We start from the raw sequence: 16,409 nt of genomic DNA, 5'->3' as shown, positions 1-16,409 counted from the left end.
ATGATGAGTTCTACTCATATTTGCCAAAGCTGAACAAGAATATAAGTCAAGTAAACACGTCTGGGCCTAAAAAATAGACAGTGGCTCATTAGGGAAGACCTAGACACCAATAAATGAGGCAATATGCAATAAGAAGACACACAAACACAAACATCTTCAGAAAGGTGGATCCTCAGTGCTCATTTTTGGCTGCTGGTCCCCACCTCCCCCCTTCCTACAGCCCAGCTCACAACACCCACTCTGCTCTGATTGGTAGCCCTGCATGCTGGACAGCTGATCTCCACTCGATGTACTGCCTAGAGAATATGACTACACAATGAAATTCCGCCCTCCATGACATCAATGAGAATCATTGATAGAAGAACCTTCCCACAAGGGAACGTTCTCAAGACCTGGATGCTCCACTATAAGGTGCACAGGGACGCAACAACCACACAATACATGATATTGAGCAGGAACATGCTTAGATTAAACATACATATTTCCAGTGCAAATTGAAAGTTTGCAGACCTTTTTACTTATTCCACATTTTGTTATATTAAAGCCTTTTGCTGAATTAAAAAAATAAAGTAAGAAAGATCCCAAATGTGGTAAATTCAATTGACTGAACGTGATTTGCAAAGACTCACACCTGCCTATAGAAGGCTCCCAGAGGAGCACGTCTAAAAACCAAGGTCAAAAGAACTGTATCAAGAATGTATTAAAGCACAGATCTGAGGAGGGCTACAGGAAGTTTCTCCTGCACTGAAGGTTCCCAAGGCACAGTGGACTCCATCATTCTGGGATGGAACAACCAGGACTCTTTCCATACATGCCTGTCAGCCTAAGTAGGCAATGTGACATATACATACCCCCCCCTTTACACACACATATTTATATATATATATTTATATAAATGATGATCAAAATAAACTTCCATATGATGGTTTCACTTTCCAAAAGTCCTGGAAAATATCAGAGCAATTATTTAGTGTGTGAGTCTGTCAGATGTGTCTCTGAGGTGGACTGTGGAAGATATTCTAACTGCAGCGGCATCTCCAAGTGAAAGAAATCAGGATTCCATTAAAGAAGATTAGGAAGACAGCACTGGACATGGTGTCACAAATCCCAAGCTTTAAAGTTTCTCCGACGTCTCCTCCGCACCCGTCAGCCGTACAGACGGATCCAGGAAGGACTCGCGTGTCACCAAACAATATAAGAACTAAAATCATTTCCAACGTTGAGTTCAGACGGAGTGCTGGAGGTGACAAAATAAGACAGATTTAAAGAAATTACTCAAACAACTCACTGCTTCTAAACAAAGGACACATTTTATTCTATTTTAACTGTTAAAAGCTAAAGAAAAGAAAAGTTGATGTTGTGGTTGTGTCAGGTGACACAATTATTGTAGGGAAATGGAAAAAAAGGACATTGAAAACGCGAGTTATAAATATATGTTGTTGATTGGCGTTAACATAATATGTTAGCAGGCATTTGTGATATCACATCTAACATGTTTGCTTTGAGTCCAGCTGACTGAACTCAAAAATAACTAACAAAAAGAATATTTGTTGTCTTTAAATCCCTTTTTCACTGTAGGAAATTAAGCTTCCTCCTGCACACTTATCATCGTTACTACTGAGGGACCACTGCAGGTAATAAGGAATTATTATTTTCCTCATCAAGGATGATTTTATCTGCTATTCATTTTTATGACCTGGCCAGTCGGATCAATACACCAGGACGTGCACATCACTACGTCTCTGTGCTTCTCCTGAGTTAATTGGGGGGAAACTGGGGGTCAGCGAAGGCAGGGGGTCGACAGATCAAGGACCACCTGTCCCTCAGCGGAGTCGAGTGCAGATATTTAAATAATAATGCACCGGGGGCAGCTGCTATTTTGATGGGAATGAGAGATCACACAGAAGTTAATTTGTGTTATTACCAAAGCACGCCTATTAGTTAAGCTATAATGCATGCCACAGCCAGATTATGCATTATTTACTGGCATTAGCATCCATGATTTGGCCATGCCCTAAATTCATTTACTGCATATATCATGTAAAATAGGGCTGTTTGGATCGCACTTCTCCCAAGGTTGTCATTAAAACGGCATGGATCACCTTTGGAGGAGCTTCATTTTAGGACCAACTGGAAGTGGGGCTGATTCCCTCCACATGCGCCAGGCGTCAGACATCAAAACCTAAACTTAAATCAATTAATCATCCAAAATTACCCATTCAAATTTATCCCGGCTGCTCATCCAGGATCCTGGAGTGGGACTGGCATCAGAGGTGAAACGTCACCACCGATGTTCCCAGGCTGGCTCGTGACCATCGGAGGAGGAGGAGGAGGAGGAGGAGGAGGAGGAGGAGAGGAGGAGGAGGAGGAAGGCTTCCACTTTGTACATTTTCTGTATTCCTCAGAAATCATGCCAATTACCTCTGAGTCTTGTATTCTGAGGATGACAATCTCCACAAACATGCCTGAGTTGGTTTTTTTTTATCCTGCTGCATCACTGTTCAAAGAGGCAGCTTCAGAACGGCGGCGCGTGCACACGCTACTGTATATCTCCTCCGCAACACATCTCGGCTTCTAATGTGTCAAGTTTGTGGTGCGGCAATTTCACAACCAAATAGCTTTCGGGGGTGATAAGAGTTTCATTATTGCGTGAGCAAATCAAAGGCAACAAGCGGCGTCGCTCGTAAAACAGATTTCAATATTTCACCTGTTTAATTTAGGTGTTCAACAAAGCAGCGGGAAGATGGAAGAGGGAGCAGGGAATAATGGAGTTGGTGCGTATAAATACACAAATAAGGCAGCACTCCAAAGGATATTGCTTTTAGTTGCTCTGGATGTGTGTCTGTGCTTCTGTATGTTGTGCAATTTTGAAGGCAAAGACTGATCACACCAACAGCGCAGGAAAGAATGAGCTTCCCAACCACTTGCTATTTTTGTTATTTAGGCTTTGAAGCTAACCACAGCGTTCCGCCGCCTCCTCGTCTTTAGTTAGAACAGTCGGAATAATTGACCTCACTCTAAATAATTAGATATGAGATTAGATCCCATTAGGTGGACACAACAACAGCAATAGGTGCACCATTCACATTGTGTTCTAGAGAAACTGCCAGGCGACTAATTAATCATCCTTTAATTAGCTGCATGGTTTTACTTTGATGCTATCACATCTTGCGTACGGCACGGAGCAACCAAAATGGCCATCGACGCAGCAGCAGCAGCCTGTTAAGACCTTGAATGCACAAAATGCAGATAAGTGCGCGGAATCTGATCCACCGGGGCCAAAACGGCAAAATTAAAAAAGAAAATGAAGTGTTTTCATTCTGCGAGCCTTCCACTCATCATTCAGCCTCGGTCGCATGAAACACACACAGCACCACGGCTTATAAATAAGTCAGCGCTGTAGAGGTTCAGCTGATGCAAATACTTACAGGATGCGGCGTGCGGTGTCACAACGGAAAGGGACGTTTGGTTCCCGAGCAGCTGGGGGAGCTGCAGCTCATCGCGTGATGACGTTCGTGTCATGAGCTCAAGGTCAGTGAAGTTTGTCGACTGTGCTCAGTTTGTTCTGCGTGCTGTTGAGTAAACGGTGTCGCCGGGAGGGGAAACACGGCCCTCATATCAATTAAAGCAGAATTCCTCCATTTGCCCCTGTTCCTGCGTTTATCTGCTCTGTAAATTTAATTCCAGAGGTCAGTTGTGGAAAATACCAGCAACATATCCTAATTTTTCCCTGATGTCCTTCTGCTTCTCAGCGACATGCAGAGTGGTAACTCTCACCGGTTTTTGCTGCATATAATCTTTAATATATTCACGAAATCAAGCAGCCTACCTGGTAGCGTTGCAACCTTTTGTTAACTAATAACTTCTCAGGAAAAGATGCATTCAGGCACAGATTGGGTGAGAAAGTCATTTACATTCAGTCAAAAAACCCCAAAATAAACACAGTCACGTATGGAATGTGTCCGAAAACCTCCATAGTAAATGAAATTGCTCCTTACAAACCAAATGTTATTCCCACCACTAGTTTGGAGCACTGTTAGCGACCAAATTCTGCATAATTTCAGAACTGTTGGCTCACAGCAAGATCCAATCTGTGCTGCGTCATTCCTATTTCAATGTTGCGTCCATGCCAACATGGATCCGACCCAGAAACACACTGTATACTGCCTATGATGTAAATGTGAGCATATGCAGCTGTTTTTATATGATAGCAATGTTGATGAACTGGAGACCTGTCCGGGAGAGATAATGGACCACTAATGGGTAATTTCATATAAATTGCCGGCCTTTGCTTGTCGCTGCTGCTTCGTGTATTCAGATGATTCAATTTAGATAGTTTAAACAGGAATAATGACACATTCAAGAGAAGCAATAACAGCAGCACATTTGATACTAAAGACGGAGCAGATGTTGATGTCTGGAGCTCCTTCCTTTGATCCAATTATTCTCCTAAACATTAGTAATCGCTGCTGGAAAAGGAACAGGAAATTACAGAACATTTCAGAGAGAGAGAGAGAAAAAAACCAACTCACTGGCCCACATGCCGGCAAAAACAGCCTCACAGTTGTTGTCACCATGTGTACAAATGTGAATGTAATTACCTCGTCTATGAAACCCCCCCCTTCACCGCTCTGCTCCACACTGTCGTACAGTTATTCTGTCCCTCCTCGTGTGAGGAAATAACAAATAACTCTGTGATGAAGCCCTGGGAACCTCTGAAGCTACGCTCTTCCAGGACAGACAGCTGGAATTTTGTTAGAAGAACTTTTAATTTAGTCACATTTACTAAGAGAACTCGATTTCCGGGATTTTTCTTTAATTAAAAGCTGTAATCTCAAGTTATCTTGGCAACACGGGTTATTACTTAGTATTCACTCTCACATCGTTTCAACATTAGGGAAAATGCTTGATGTGTGGTACGGTGAGCCATACAGAGCCGCCCAGTTTGACTCTCATAACGTAATTAGTCCATCTCGCTAGGAGGTTTTATGAGCTTTTCCTATATGCCAAAGTAAAGTGCAGTCGCTTTGATGATAAAAGGGATAAAAAAGGAAACGATAAGGTGGAATGTTGAGCACTGCAACGCTGGTGTGAGCCAGTCAAAGGAGGTCTAATTGGATGAAGGAACCCTGTTGCATCAGGCGCTCTTTCCTAGGATCGCAAAGACATTATAAAAACCTCCCGCGCTGCTTTCCCTCGATTCAATTAATTTATTTTTCTGCTAAACTGATGGAAATATTGCCTCTTTCCAATAAAGGCCTGACAGCTTTAGCGCTGTAACATGTCTTGGAGTCCTCTGCTCTCAGGAATTTATTGAGAATGCGCTTTGCTTCCATCATACAGCCTTCAATCACGTCCTGAAAGGAAACCTGTCACCCCGGGTCCGCCGTGGCCCATTTCAGGCTCAGCCTCTGGTCCAGTAATCTCATTCTCCTCCTTCATGTTTGGTGCTCTGGCTTTTGTTTTGACCGGGCCTGCGACTGAGCCTCGGCTGATCGCTGCGGCTCGACTCGGCTGAGGAAAAACACCGCTCCAGACAATAGGCAGAGGATCAGAGAGGCCGGGGCAAACGTTTCAGGTGCCCTGAAATGAATTAAAGCGTGGACCATGGATGCGGAAATAACTCTGTGTGAGGCCCTAATCAGTTGCAAACAAGGAAGGGGGGGGAGGGGGGAGCTTTCATTCCTGTAACTAATCATTTGCGGTTTCCCAATGCAGTCAGCCTAACGCCAAAGGCTGAGACTAATAAACTGGGAGGCTGTGTAGATTTATAAATGATTAATTAAGGGGCCTCCCACGGGAACTACAGCAGCTATAAGCAAAAATATTAATTAGTTGAGATGAGACTTAAACTAACAGGAAAACATTCCAGCCATGTTGGAAAGCTTGTGGTGGGGGCAGCGTGTTTTGACTCCAGGCTGACAAAGAGGGCTCTCACTGCTGTATGGTGGCGGCGGTGGCGGCAGCGGTGGTTGGGGGGGGGGGAATTTGGCGACAGGATAATGAAGAGCTGCACAGAGTGTCAGAGACACACACGGGTCCTTAGCATTAAGTTGTAAGGAGAGACGACTGAGTGACTGAGAGGGTTCAGATTTGGACTGAAATGAGTCCTCGACTGCTTTGAGTGCCTCTGTAGACCCCTCCCAACACACGCACCTACACACCTACACACCTACACACACACACACACACACACACACACACACACACACACACACACACACACACAAAGAGCTGCACTACAATCTCTGGTTGCCTCTCCTCACGCCTGCCCTTCAGGGAGGTCTCCTAAACCTCTCTCCTCAGCTTCTTTTCATGAATGTCAAGATGGTGCGTTTAAAGTCCTGCAGATTAAACGGGAACAGTTGAGGTTTATTTTGCATCTAAAAAAAAAAGATTTCATTCCAGGGATGTGAATGTCACTACGATTTCCAACGCCATGAGCCAGATCTTTTAATTCTCTTCCATCATCTGGTGGGATGAAAACACAAAAACTGATTTCTAACTTTTTCCTCCACTGCAGAATCATCAAGGATGATGCCAGATGACTGGTCTAAAAGAGTGTGTGGAAGTGTGACATAGGATAGCAAAGTGAATACCAAGGGTGGAGAAAAAACTGCATTCTTCTCATATTTGTAGTAAAAGAGTCAGCTCTGAAGAGCCGTGCAGACCTTTGATGAGCGATAAGTATTCCTGCGAGGCTTCAGCACTGGAGGGCCAGACACTGGTGCCATGAGGACCTTCAGAAGTCAATTTTACCAAAATCCCATGTCAAGGCTTAGGTTTTCTTTTTTATTTGATGAAATAAATAATTTCTTCAGCCATCGATGGTATTTATGTGGGAGAAGAAAAGGAGGCCTTTCAACTGTGAGTTTTTAAAGAGTCGGTGGTGAATGCAGGAAAACGGAGGCTACTAAAGGCTACCAGCAGCACAGAGCAAGGGAGGCATTGTGTTTCAATGCCAGACATAGAGGCCAATTCATTTATACTGATGTGACCATCAACACAATTCAGAGAACTCAAATTTGGGAAATTCACAGTAGATCACACAATACTGCATGAGTGGGATGGTAAAAAGCACTACAGGATGAGTACAATTATTTACCCAAATATTTCCAAGTAAGAGGACTGAAAGTCTACAGGGTCATTGCTGAATGCAGAATCTTATACAGACTAAAATACTTTAGTACCTGTCAACCTTCTTGGAGAGCATCAGAGTAGCTATGGTCGTGGCCACAGAACTTATTTTCAGTCCTGTGGTCCAATGTTGTAGCTTTATTCAGAAAATATGGCGACAATCAAAGCTCCTGTTCAAACTTTCCTGGCTAAAACATCTCTTTTCGTATTTCATCCCATCTCTGAAGTCCTGATATGGAGGTGTTGTTGCTGTTGTTTTAAGAAGGCATACATGAATATATCATTAGTAAGAACCAAAAGTATTAGGGGGGGGCGGTGAAGGCTACAGCCAAGAACAGGTCAGTGAGGAAGGTGCACATTCTATACACCATCTACGCCACATTGCTGACATTATGGGCTCTTTATATCACACTCTTGCACTCCAAAGGGAAAGGTCTCGAAAAAGCGGGACAAACGGTTGTTACGGAACTGATTCAACCTGGCCCCCCCCTGTACAGCTCAGACAATGTGCAGCTAAAGAGGCTAATGGAAACGCACCAAACCAGCACAAATGCATCTGGAACATGTGAGAGCCATAGAAATGTTTCCTTGAGACACCGTGGGATGAAGAACCTCAGGAGCTAAATAACCGCGAGCCGAGCACGCTCTTTTCCTGTTCCAATCCACAGACGCACAACTCTAGGTCTACACACACACACACACACACACACACACACACACACACACACACACACACACACACACACGGTGGAGAAGACCTTTGAGGTTTTCACAATAGCACATTTATCCACAAAATTAAAAATGGTGATTGATCCGTGGAATATTAACGGTCAACACTGTTTTTCATTAACTTGTGAAGGCGAGTGAGGAAAGGGGAGAAGAAAGGAGAACAGGAGGGGGGAGAGAACAGAAACCTTTATTTAATGGGTTGTTTTTTTTATAAAAAAAGAAAGAAATGTAAATCCTCAACTTCAATACCGCAACAGCAAACTTATCATATTTATAAACTCTATTAAATTTGCCCATTTTGTTCGCCTTGCTCAGGAGGGCCTAGCATGTAATTGTGATTGTAACCACCGTTAGCTTATGGAAAAATTTAACTGCAGTGATATCAGGTGACTGCTGGGATTATTATTACTTTATTATGGTGCAGTATATGTTTATTAAAACAATTTGTCATGCAGAACAGGAGTGTGGAATAGAAACATTAAATCCTGCTCCACTCTGGCTGCAAAAATGAGTTGCAATAAAATTAATGGTGGGGAGGCCCAGGCTGACACCAATTCAGTAATAACCCGCTGCTTCGTTTCATTTGCCGATCATTTCCTGTCAGGCCCTCACCATTAAACATACATGCTGGGGATTATTGAAATAGCCCGGCAACGGCGGTTGTAGTGCACTATCTCTGTGTCCTGTCAGGCTGTGTGAGGCCTCGCCTCTACAGTATTTTTTTTCCAGTCTGTGAACTCTGGCTGCAAATTTGGCTTTTATGTGTCGGGGAAAAACACTGGCGTCATGGCAATGTGCCACGGTTTGTTTGTTTTTCTGCTCGTGCTGTTATGAGAGGAGAAATATTAGGAAAAGAGAAGCTGGGATCTGAAGTCTTAGGAGGGGCATCATTTCACTGAGTGCCTGGGAGGGGCAAGATTAGTCTGTCAGTTCCGTCTAAGATGACTTTGAGGCGGTAGCTTCAGGGAAATAGTCAGAGTTTCGCCTCGGAGTCAAGTGCATTTCCACTGAACAATGTCCTTCGTTCCCCTTGCAGTTGAGTATTTGTGGGCCCGACCATGTTAACATGCAGATATGTTGATATTAGTCTGCACAATATTGACGGAGAGCTTGAGAGGGTAGTATCCTTGCAAAGTGGGCCCAAAAATAATAACATGATGTACTTGTTGTTCACAGCCATATTGTGAGCCCACTCTCCTTGCACCCAACTGAAATTGGAGTGTTTTTAGGTGCGATTCTGTATTTCTTAAAACTATTTTAGGCCCTGGTTATAGTAACAAGGCTCTTTGTATTCCATTTACCCTCCTTCTCCGTGGTGAAGGGAAACAGTGAAAGTAATAGGACCGTATCCTTCCATTGCCATTCCAAACAGCCTGACCCGATCACTGCTTCATAAATGCTCGGGTGTTGTGCTGTGTTTTTGAATTTACTCCTCCACCAGTTGTACCAACAAAGCCTCAGTTTTCTAAGAAAAGCTCCCCTATTACACTGGGTACACAAATAAACCAGAACTACCCTCTAATTCCACAGTAATTAAAAAATAAGCCTCAGCTCGCCAGGACATGACTCCAGAGTTCTGGGCCTTGGTGGATCTGAGGAGAAGGAACCTGCTGAGGCATTTGCACTGTGTAGATCTGCTATTTAAGTCCTTTGGTTACCCCAAGAGCGCCATCATTATCTCACACAATCTGGTAAGACTGTCCGCAACCTTTTAAATGACGTCAATGAAGCTCAGCCTTCATCATGACACAATCAGTCCTTCTGCTCTCCATGTGGGAGTCTGGTTGGTCACAAGCAAATTCCTAGAATTTACTGACTTTACCTGCCATGCTGGACATTTGGAAATGTAATAACTGTAACGGTGGCAGCCAAACTCTTCAGTATACACTCTGCATGTCTTACAAAGCACCAGTTATTAGGCACTAAGCAGGCTTTATTATACATTCTTTTTGCTGCAAATGTGGCATTTCTGACAAAATTACAGTTAAAAAATGATGGTAATCAAGTGGACAATTAGTTTATAAGTGAGGTCGTAGTGCTCATTTCTCTTTCTAATGTGCACCCCCACCTCCATACAAAGCCTCTTATGACCGAAGCGCATTAATGCACCTAATTACCATGTCAATCACAGGTAATGCTTATTAATTGCCCCAGAACAGGGCTATTTCAAACAGTGGGTAGCGCCTTTAAAAGCCCACTGAAAGGCTGCCTGCATGTGCCGGCCGCTGAGCTCCAGCCTCACTGCTGGCATTAGTCAATCTGCTGTCCAGATGTCTTCCACAGGTGACAGCTGCAGTAACCTAACAAGCAAATTAATCACGGAGCTTTTGTGGCGCTTCATTTGAAGGAAACTCATTTCGTTTCATAAAAGGCTTCATCTCGTCTGAAAAATGACAAATTGCAGGCGCGGAATGATGTGGAGGGCCGAGCCGCCGCCTCTCCTTTCTCTGCCGTGCCTGCGAGGTGCTAAAGAATAGAGAGGCAGTCAGATAGAGCAGACGGAGAACCGGGCCAGAACCAGCCACATGGTAATGAAGCCCAGCTCTGCCCCCACCCGGGGTGGTGGGGGGGGACTCAAGTTCTGAGGAGCCTCACAGGTGGTTTGGTCAGATTAAAACTCAGTTTAATAGGATGAGGTTCTGAATGAGCGGGATACACTTCTGAGAACTGTCACTCATTGTCCTGGCACAGCAGCGCTGGGAACATTTTAGGAGTACTGTTCCAAACAAGGGTTTTGCTGGGAGGGATATAAACCCAGATAAATGTTCCACGTCGGTGCATTTTTAGTTTTATTTGATTTAGTATTTATAGCTTATTTTCTGCCACAGGAACTTTAACCGTTAACCCTGAATTTTTGAAAAACCTCGGTCTGTTTGCACAGAAATTACCCAGGAAAAAAAATGTTTCCTCAATGCCAAACTTTCCAGAATAAGGTACATAGTAGAGGGGGGTGGGACTTTCCAGATTCCCTGGAATTGCTGAGGGGCGGGGCTACGTGCTGAAGAATGCTGATTGGAGGAAGGCCGTTGGAGCTTCGGGTTCAAAAAGCTTGAATCTGATCACTTGGAAGATGGAGCAAAAAAAGTAAAAGATTCACTTCGAAGGATTTCGGGGGAACATTATCCAAAAATTTGACACAGTGGAAATGCAACCCACACAGATTACCAGGACTTTATTTAACAGAGGTAAATGCCTGGTAATTACAGTTGCTGGTTGGGGGGAAAATGTTTTACACGGACTATTATACTTCTTATACTTTTTAGTAGCTTTTTCTGAATTTTTGCAACCACCAAAAAGTAACAATTTGGTTTTCTTTGTCATGGAAATCAGACGTAAGAGGGATCATTAACGTTGAAGGGAAAACGCCGATCAAAAATGTTATTTTCTGAAGCAAAACTAGAGTTTTTATGTTATGTTATGTACACGGTGGTGCACCGATGTCACCTGTGAAGACGAAAACACAAAGTTAAGGAGAAAGTCAGATTTCAACTTAAAGTATGGGAAATTGAAAACTGACAATGGCCACACAGAACCGGCAAATTAAACTTTTTGGATTTAAAAGCTTCAAAAATCCATTAATACAAAAAAAGGAGATAAATCCTTGAAAGCCGTCCAACAAAAACTGTAATTATCATTGTCAGTAGAAAAGAAAAGAGCACGGGGAGGCGAGAGGATTACACTCCTTCACAACAGACGAATGTTCTGTGTTTATTTCTCTTCATTCGTTGAAAGAAATTCTGGGGTGACAGATGCAGGCAACACTTTATAATTTACCATAATTATCATGTTCCCTCTATTGTACGGCTGCATATTGTACTCCACTTTCTATTCTTCCCGTTCTTTCTTCAACTCACTTTTATTGAGTGGAAATTCCTATTTGCCGTCTTAAATGTTTGACCGTGGCACATAAAGGGAGTCTTTTGCTTAATGGATTAGCAAACGCAGATTCCTTGACGGCACAAAGAATGTTGTCATACAACTGAAAAAGTTTTCATTTCATTCTCCTTTGGTGAAGTCTTCCCAAAACTTCATATTTTAATGCCTGTTTTTGACTCCAGTCCCTGAAGTTTAGTTCAGAAATGAAGGTTTTGTGGAGGTTTTAAATGTGGCCGAAGAAAAGCGTCTAACAGAGGAATTAACAGTTTGATCTCAGTGAAGTGTCACCATGGGAAGCTGAAATCCTGACATCCAGAGTCCACGGCATCCCGAGACTGAGATACAGCCAACCGCCGACTCCTCGTGGAGGTCCCACGTGCAGATAAGCTCTTATCAGACGGGGCTGGAGCATACATCTTCCAACAGCCAAAGACGTACAAAAAGGGGGCATTAAATAGTGCAATTTCTAAGAATAACAGCTGCAGTTGCCTATTTTGTTGATTTAAATGGGCATTTTTAGATAGAAGAATTTAAAAATTGCTATGTGATGATCTAAAAGCACAATTTCATCTGGAGTATTGCAGGAAGTCACACACGCTGGGTGTGTGTTGATCTCCAACACCTTGTACACAAGCTGATCCGGCCACATGTTCACGCTTGTCCGTGTGAATCGTCACCTCTTCCCTGGTCTCGGAGCCCTTGGCCCCCCCTTCCTTTATAAGGCTACAGCCAGTATCTTCGAAGCGAAGTTGTGGATAACTGAATGAAATGGTCACCTGAAGACGACCAGGAACTGACACCATCTGTAAAGAAACAGTGGTTTTGTCGAAGAAGTTGTCAGACAAAAAGGTTCCGCAAAGTGTTGATGTTGTGTTTGCACTTTGCAGATCCTCGTTCTCAGAGGAGACGATGGTGGGGCGGGGGGGGGGGGGGGGCAGAGGTAGAGGGAGATGTGGCTCATGATATGTCACCAGACGTTGAGGAGTCATGTTCATTTTAAATATGTATATCACTGACAACAGCAGTCCAGTCTGATTATTCTCATTTTAAAAGTGACGTTCCAACCCACGAGTTTTCTTGCTCTTTCCTTTTAGTGTCTTGGTCTGTTGCACCACCCTCCACCTGTTATTGCCTCACTAATGCATGTAACTGCATTAGTTCCCCCAATATTAGAGACACCCTGATTTGCTCTGACATGTATACGCCTTAATTGGAGGTAAACTGCAATGAAGTATAACCCCAGAACAAAAACATCCAAGATAGTCAGTCACAGAACAAGGTCACCAGAAATAGCGGGCAATTTATCTGTAGAATAATTAACCTGTAAATTAAGTGCAAGATGAACAAAGATGTATGATTATCCATCTTCTGAAAACGCTGGGCTGCCGCCTGACCGTCTTTTGTGATGATGGCTAACAGAAAAGGGGGGCTGAATTAACCTGCAGAAAAGATGCTTATCGCCATCTAGTGTGGAGGAGGAGGAAATGTTGCCATTAGTTATTCTACTTTCTCGGCTGTATTTCAACTGGAACAAAAAACGAATCCCAACAAGATGCCACGATCTAATTTTAAGTATAAATCTTTGCAGGTAAACGTACAGACTCGCTTGACTGTGGTTGCAGTACCAGTTTGGGCCACAAACTAACACAGAGGCTCTTTCAAAAACAGATTAGCTTAGCCTAACCTGTCAAACAGCATAAATCAGTGTTGATTTTCAGTTAAAGCTGATAACTTAAAGACAGACCAGGAAGTAAAGATGTGTCAAATTGGAACTATAAAAACCCTACACACTCGGACACTTAGCGCCCCTTTCCTCTGAGGGACTCGCTGCTAATTAGCTCTTAAAGCATTTATTTATCACTGATAAACTGTCCTGCAATCTCACTAGCACATCCCCAATGGAAATACAAGAACTACTCATTAGTTTGTTCAATTAAGCTTCTTTTCCCACTTCACCCACTGCACCATTGCAAGGAGAATACACTTTTTGGTCAAACAAAAGTTGCTTTCCTTAAAGGGACAGTTCACTCTCCTGCGGTTACATCACCATCTATCACTCTACACTCACAACATGTCAATGCAGCAATAAAAGCAGCTTTAGCAGCTAAGCTTTGTGAGCTACACTGTTATCCAAATGTGAAAAAGAAGCCAGAAACTGACCTTTCATATGGAATACGGCCATTTATTACCTGTTTAACCTCAACAGATGCACCGATGGTATTGATAGGCAAAATTGCTAGGATAGCAACTGCCAAGATAACAGGAGCAAACAACGTTTCAAACGAACAAAACATGCGGGCCGTATGGGGTGATGTATGAATAAGGTCACGTTCATGGTCAACCCCTCATCGGAGATTACTTATTTTTCCAGCAATGTTCTCCTATGCCAAAAATCTTCAGCGTTACAACCATCAACAGCGTGGAGTCTGCCTGCTGATAAATGTGCTGAACTTGGAGAGTGGATTTTACTTTCCTCAGGACTGAGTATCTATCCCCTCAAGACAGTATTGCAGACACACAATGGAGGCAATATTTGGTCCATTCCATCACTCTAATTCACTCCCTGCACATCCATATTTCATTCGGCCTCGGCTTTAATGAAAGTCACGGCAACTTCACCACCACTGGAGTCTGCAGCACACACACGTACACACACACACACACACACACACACACACACACACTGAGCAGAAATAAAAAACATAAATAAGGACATTGGCCTTCATACAAACAATATGAGAGACAATGAGGCCGTAATAATTCTGGGTGTTGAAAGTTGGCAGAGTTCATCATAGCTGGAAGAGGATGGCCATCGCTCTTTACTTCCGCCTCTTTCCTCCACCTTTATTTGTAGAATAATGCCCAACTTATCTGGAGCATTAAGTTGGGATGTTGCCATGTTGCTCATCTGACTGAGCCACACAGAGTTGGACTCTAACTGGACTCACAACGTGGCTACGAGGCCGATCTTAAAAAGCAATGGACACGTTGATTTTGGCCATTTTTATTGGCTAAGATCTACTTTTCATTTCTCTTCCTTCATTGGATAAGATATACATCATCCCTGCAGTGTAACATTATGTATTAACGCTGACAGAGAAGGCTATAAAGGCGAGCTAAAAGGCTTGAATTATTCCCCCATTAGCTTACTTAACATGATATCTATTTTTAAAGAAGCGACAGCCAGGCAGACAACCACAAAAATATTTATTTAACAAGAATAATTTGTCATGAAGCTAAATATACTGGTTTTTATGTTTCTGCAGATATACTTCAATTCAGAGTGTGCCTAATGGTGCAAAAAAGAAAAGAAAAAAGAAAAGCGATAATAAATTTGTGTATCAATGCCTATTAAAGCCAGTGGTCTAAAAGCAAATACAGATGAGTCTATTATCCTATTATGCAGTCTAGAGACATAAGAGCAGGCAGAGCCCATCAGAGAACATTAGATGAGAACAGCTCCCACTCTCTCTCAACAGGACCGTTTACACCAGAATTACAGAAATAAATGGTCACCAAGTCCAAAATGCAATGGTGGATATCCTAAATTTAAAACAAAGAGTCCGAAATGAGTATTTACAACAACGTGGAGTTCATTGCCAAATTCACATGTTACAATTCATGTGGCGTGCAGTTTGCCTGGGCTTGTTGCAACTGGCAACTTTGTCCATTTCCAAACCTAAAATGTCTCCAAACACATCTGCTCGGAGGAGCCGACGGTGTCATTACCCCGTTGGCCTTTTTTAAAATTAAATATGTATGTTGTTTGGCCAAAGTGGCCCTCAGTGCAGCCTCAGGGGTGGGGCTTGGTTAAGATAAAAGTAATCAGCTCGTACATTCAGGCACTTTATTATCATTTTTGACCACTTTTGTGAGCGCAACAGGACGTGGTCCCTTCCAGTTTGTGAAAGTTAGAATATCAGGACGAAGTTCTTCCACATGAACTGCAAACACAACTGTAAGGGAGGCGCACTCGGCACGCACCCCCTGAGGCCTCCACGCATAAAAGACGCACACTCAGCATAAGGTACTCACTTTGCAGATAAAGGGCTTCTTTCCACTGGTAATCAAAACATACAATAATGCATCATTCTCCACCAGATAGCCAGAAAAGAATTAGCTCCAATTATTTTAAGTTGGTCTTAATTACATTTGGAGCCTGAAGCTGTTCGCTGCAGCCGCTCGAGCCTCAGAACTGCCAGAAAGTTTACAGTAACTCTCGTTAGTCGATTTATCGCACCCCTCCTCCACCCTTTTACCCTCCCACCACTTTAAAGTGATGCTTTCTGAAGCGTCCCACTCTTTATCTGTATGTACACCTCCAATGTGATCACAGCACTAAACGATATTTCTGCCAACACTCATCCCTTAAATTAAAAAAATCAGTGGGCGTGCATTTCTGAGGGCACAATCTTAATAATCATGATCTTTCAATGGGCCATTTATGTAGGGTTTTAAGACTCTAATTATCTCAGGCCATTACAGTATCACAGCCTCGAGTGGTCTGTTGTATCCCCCTTATTCTGTAGGGACAGATGCCTGACATGCAGAATATTTATCTCAGATTGTGGAGACAGATGACAGTATATTTAAAATGGCTTGCTGTACATTTAAGGCTTATATAAGACAGGAGTAGAAGTGAAATGTTCATGTTTTGCAGTGATTTT

Source organism: Takifugu flavidus, chromosome 2, assembly GCF_003711565.1.
Source record: "Takifugu flavidus isolate HTHZ2018 chromosome 2, ASM371156v2, whole genome shotgun sequence".
Classification (NCBI taxonomy): domain Eukaryota; kingdom Metazoa; phylum Chordata; class Actinopteri; order Tetraodontiformes; family Tetraodontidae; genus Takifugu; species Takifugu flavidus.
The sequence above is the reverse complement of the archived record's forward strand: the minus strand, read 5'-3'. Positions refer to the sequence as shown.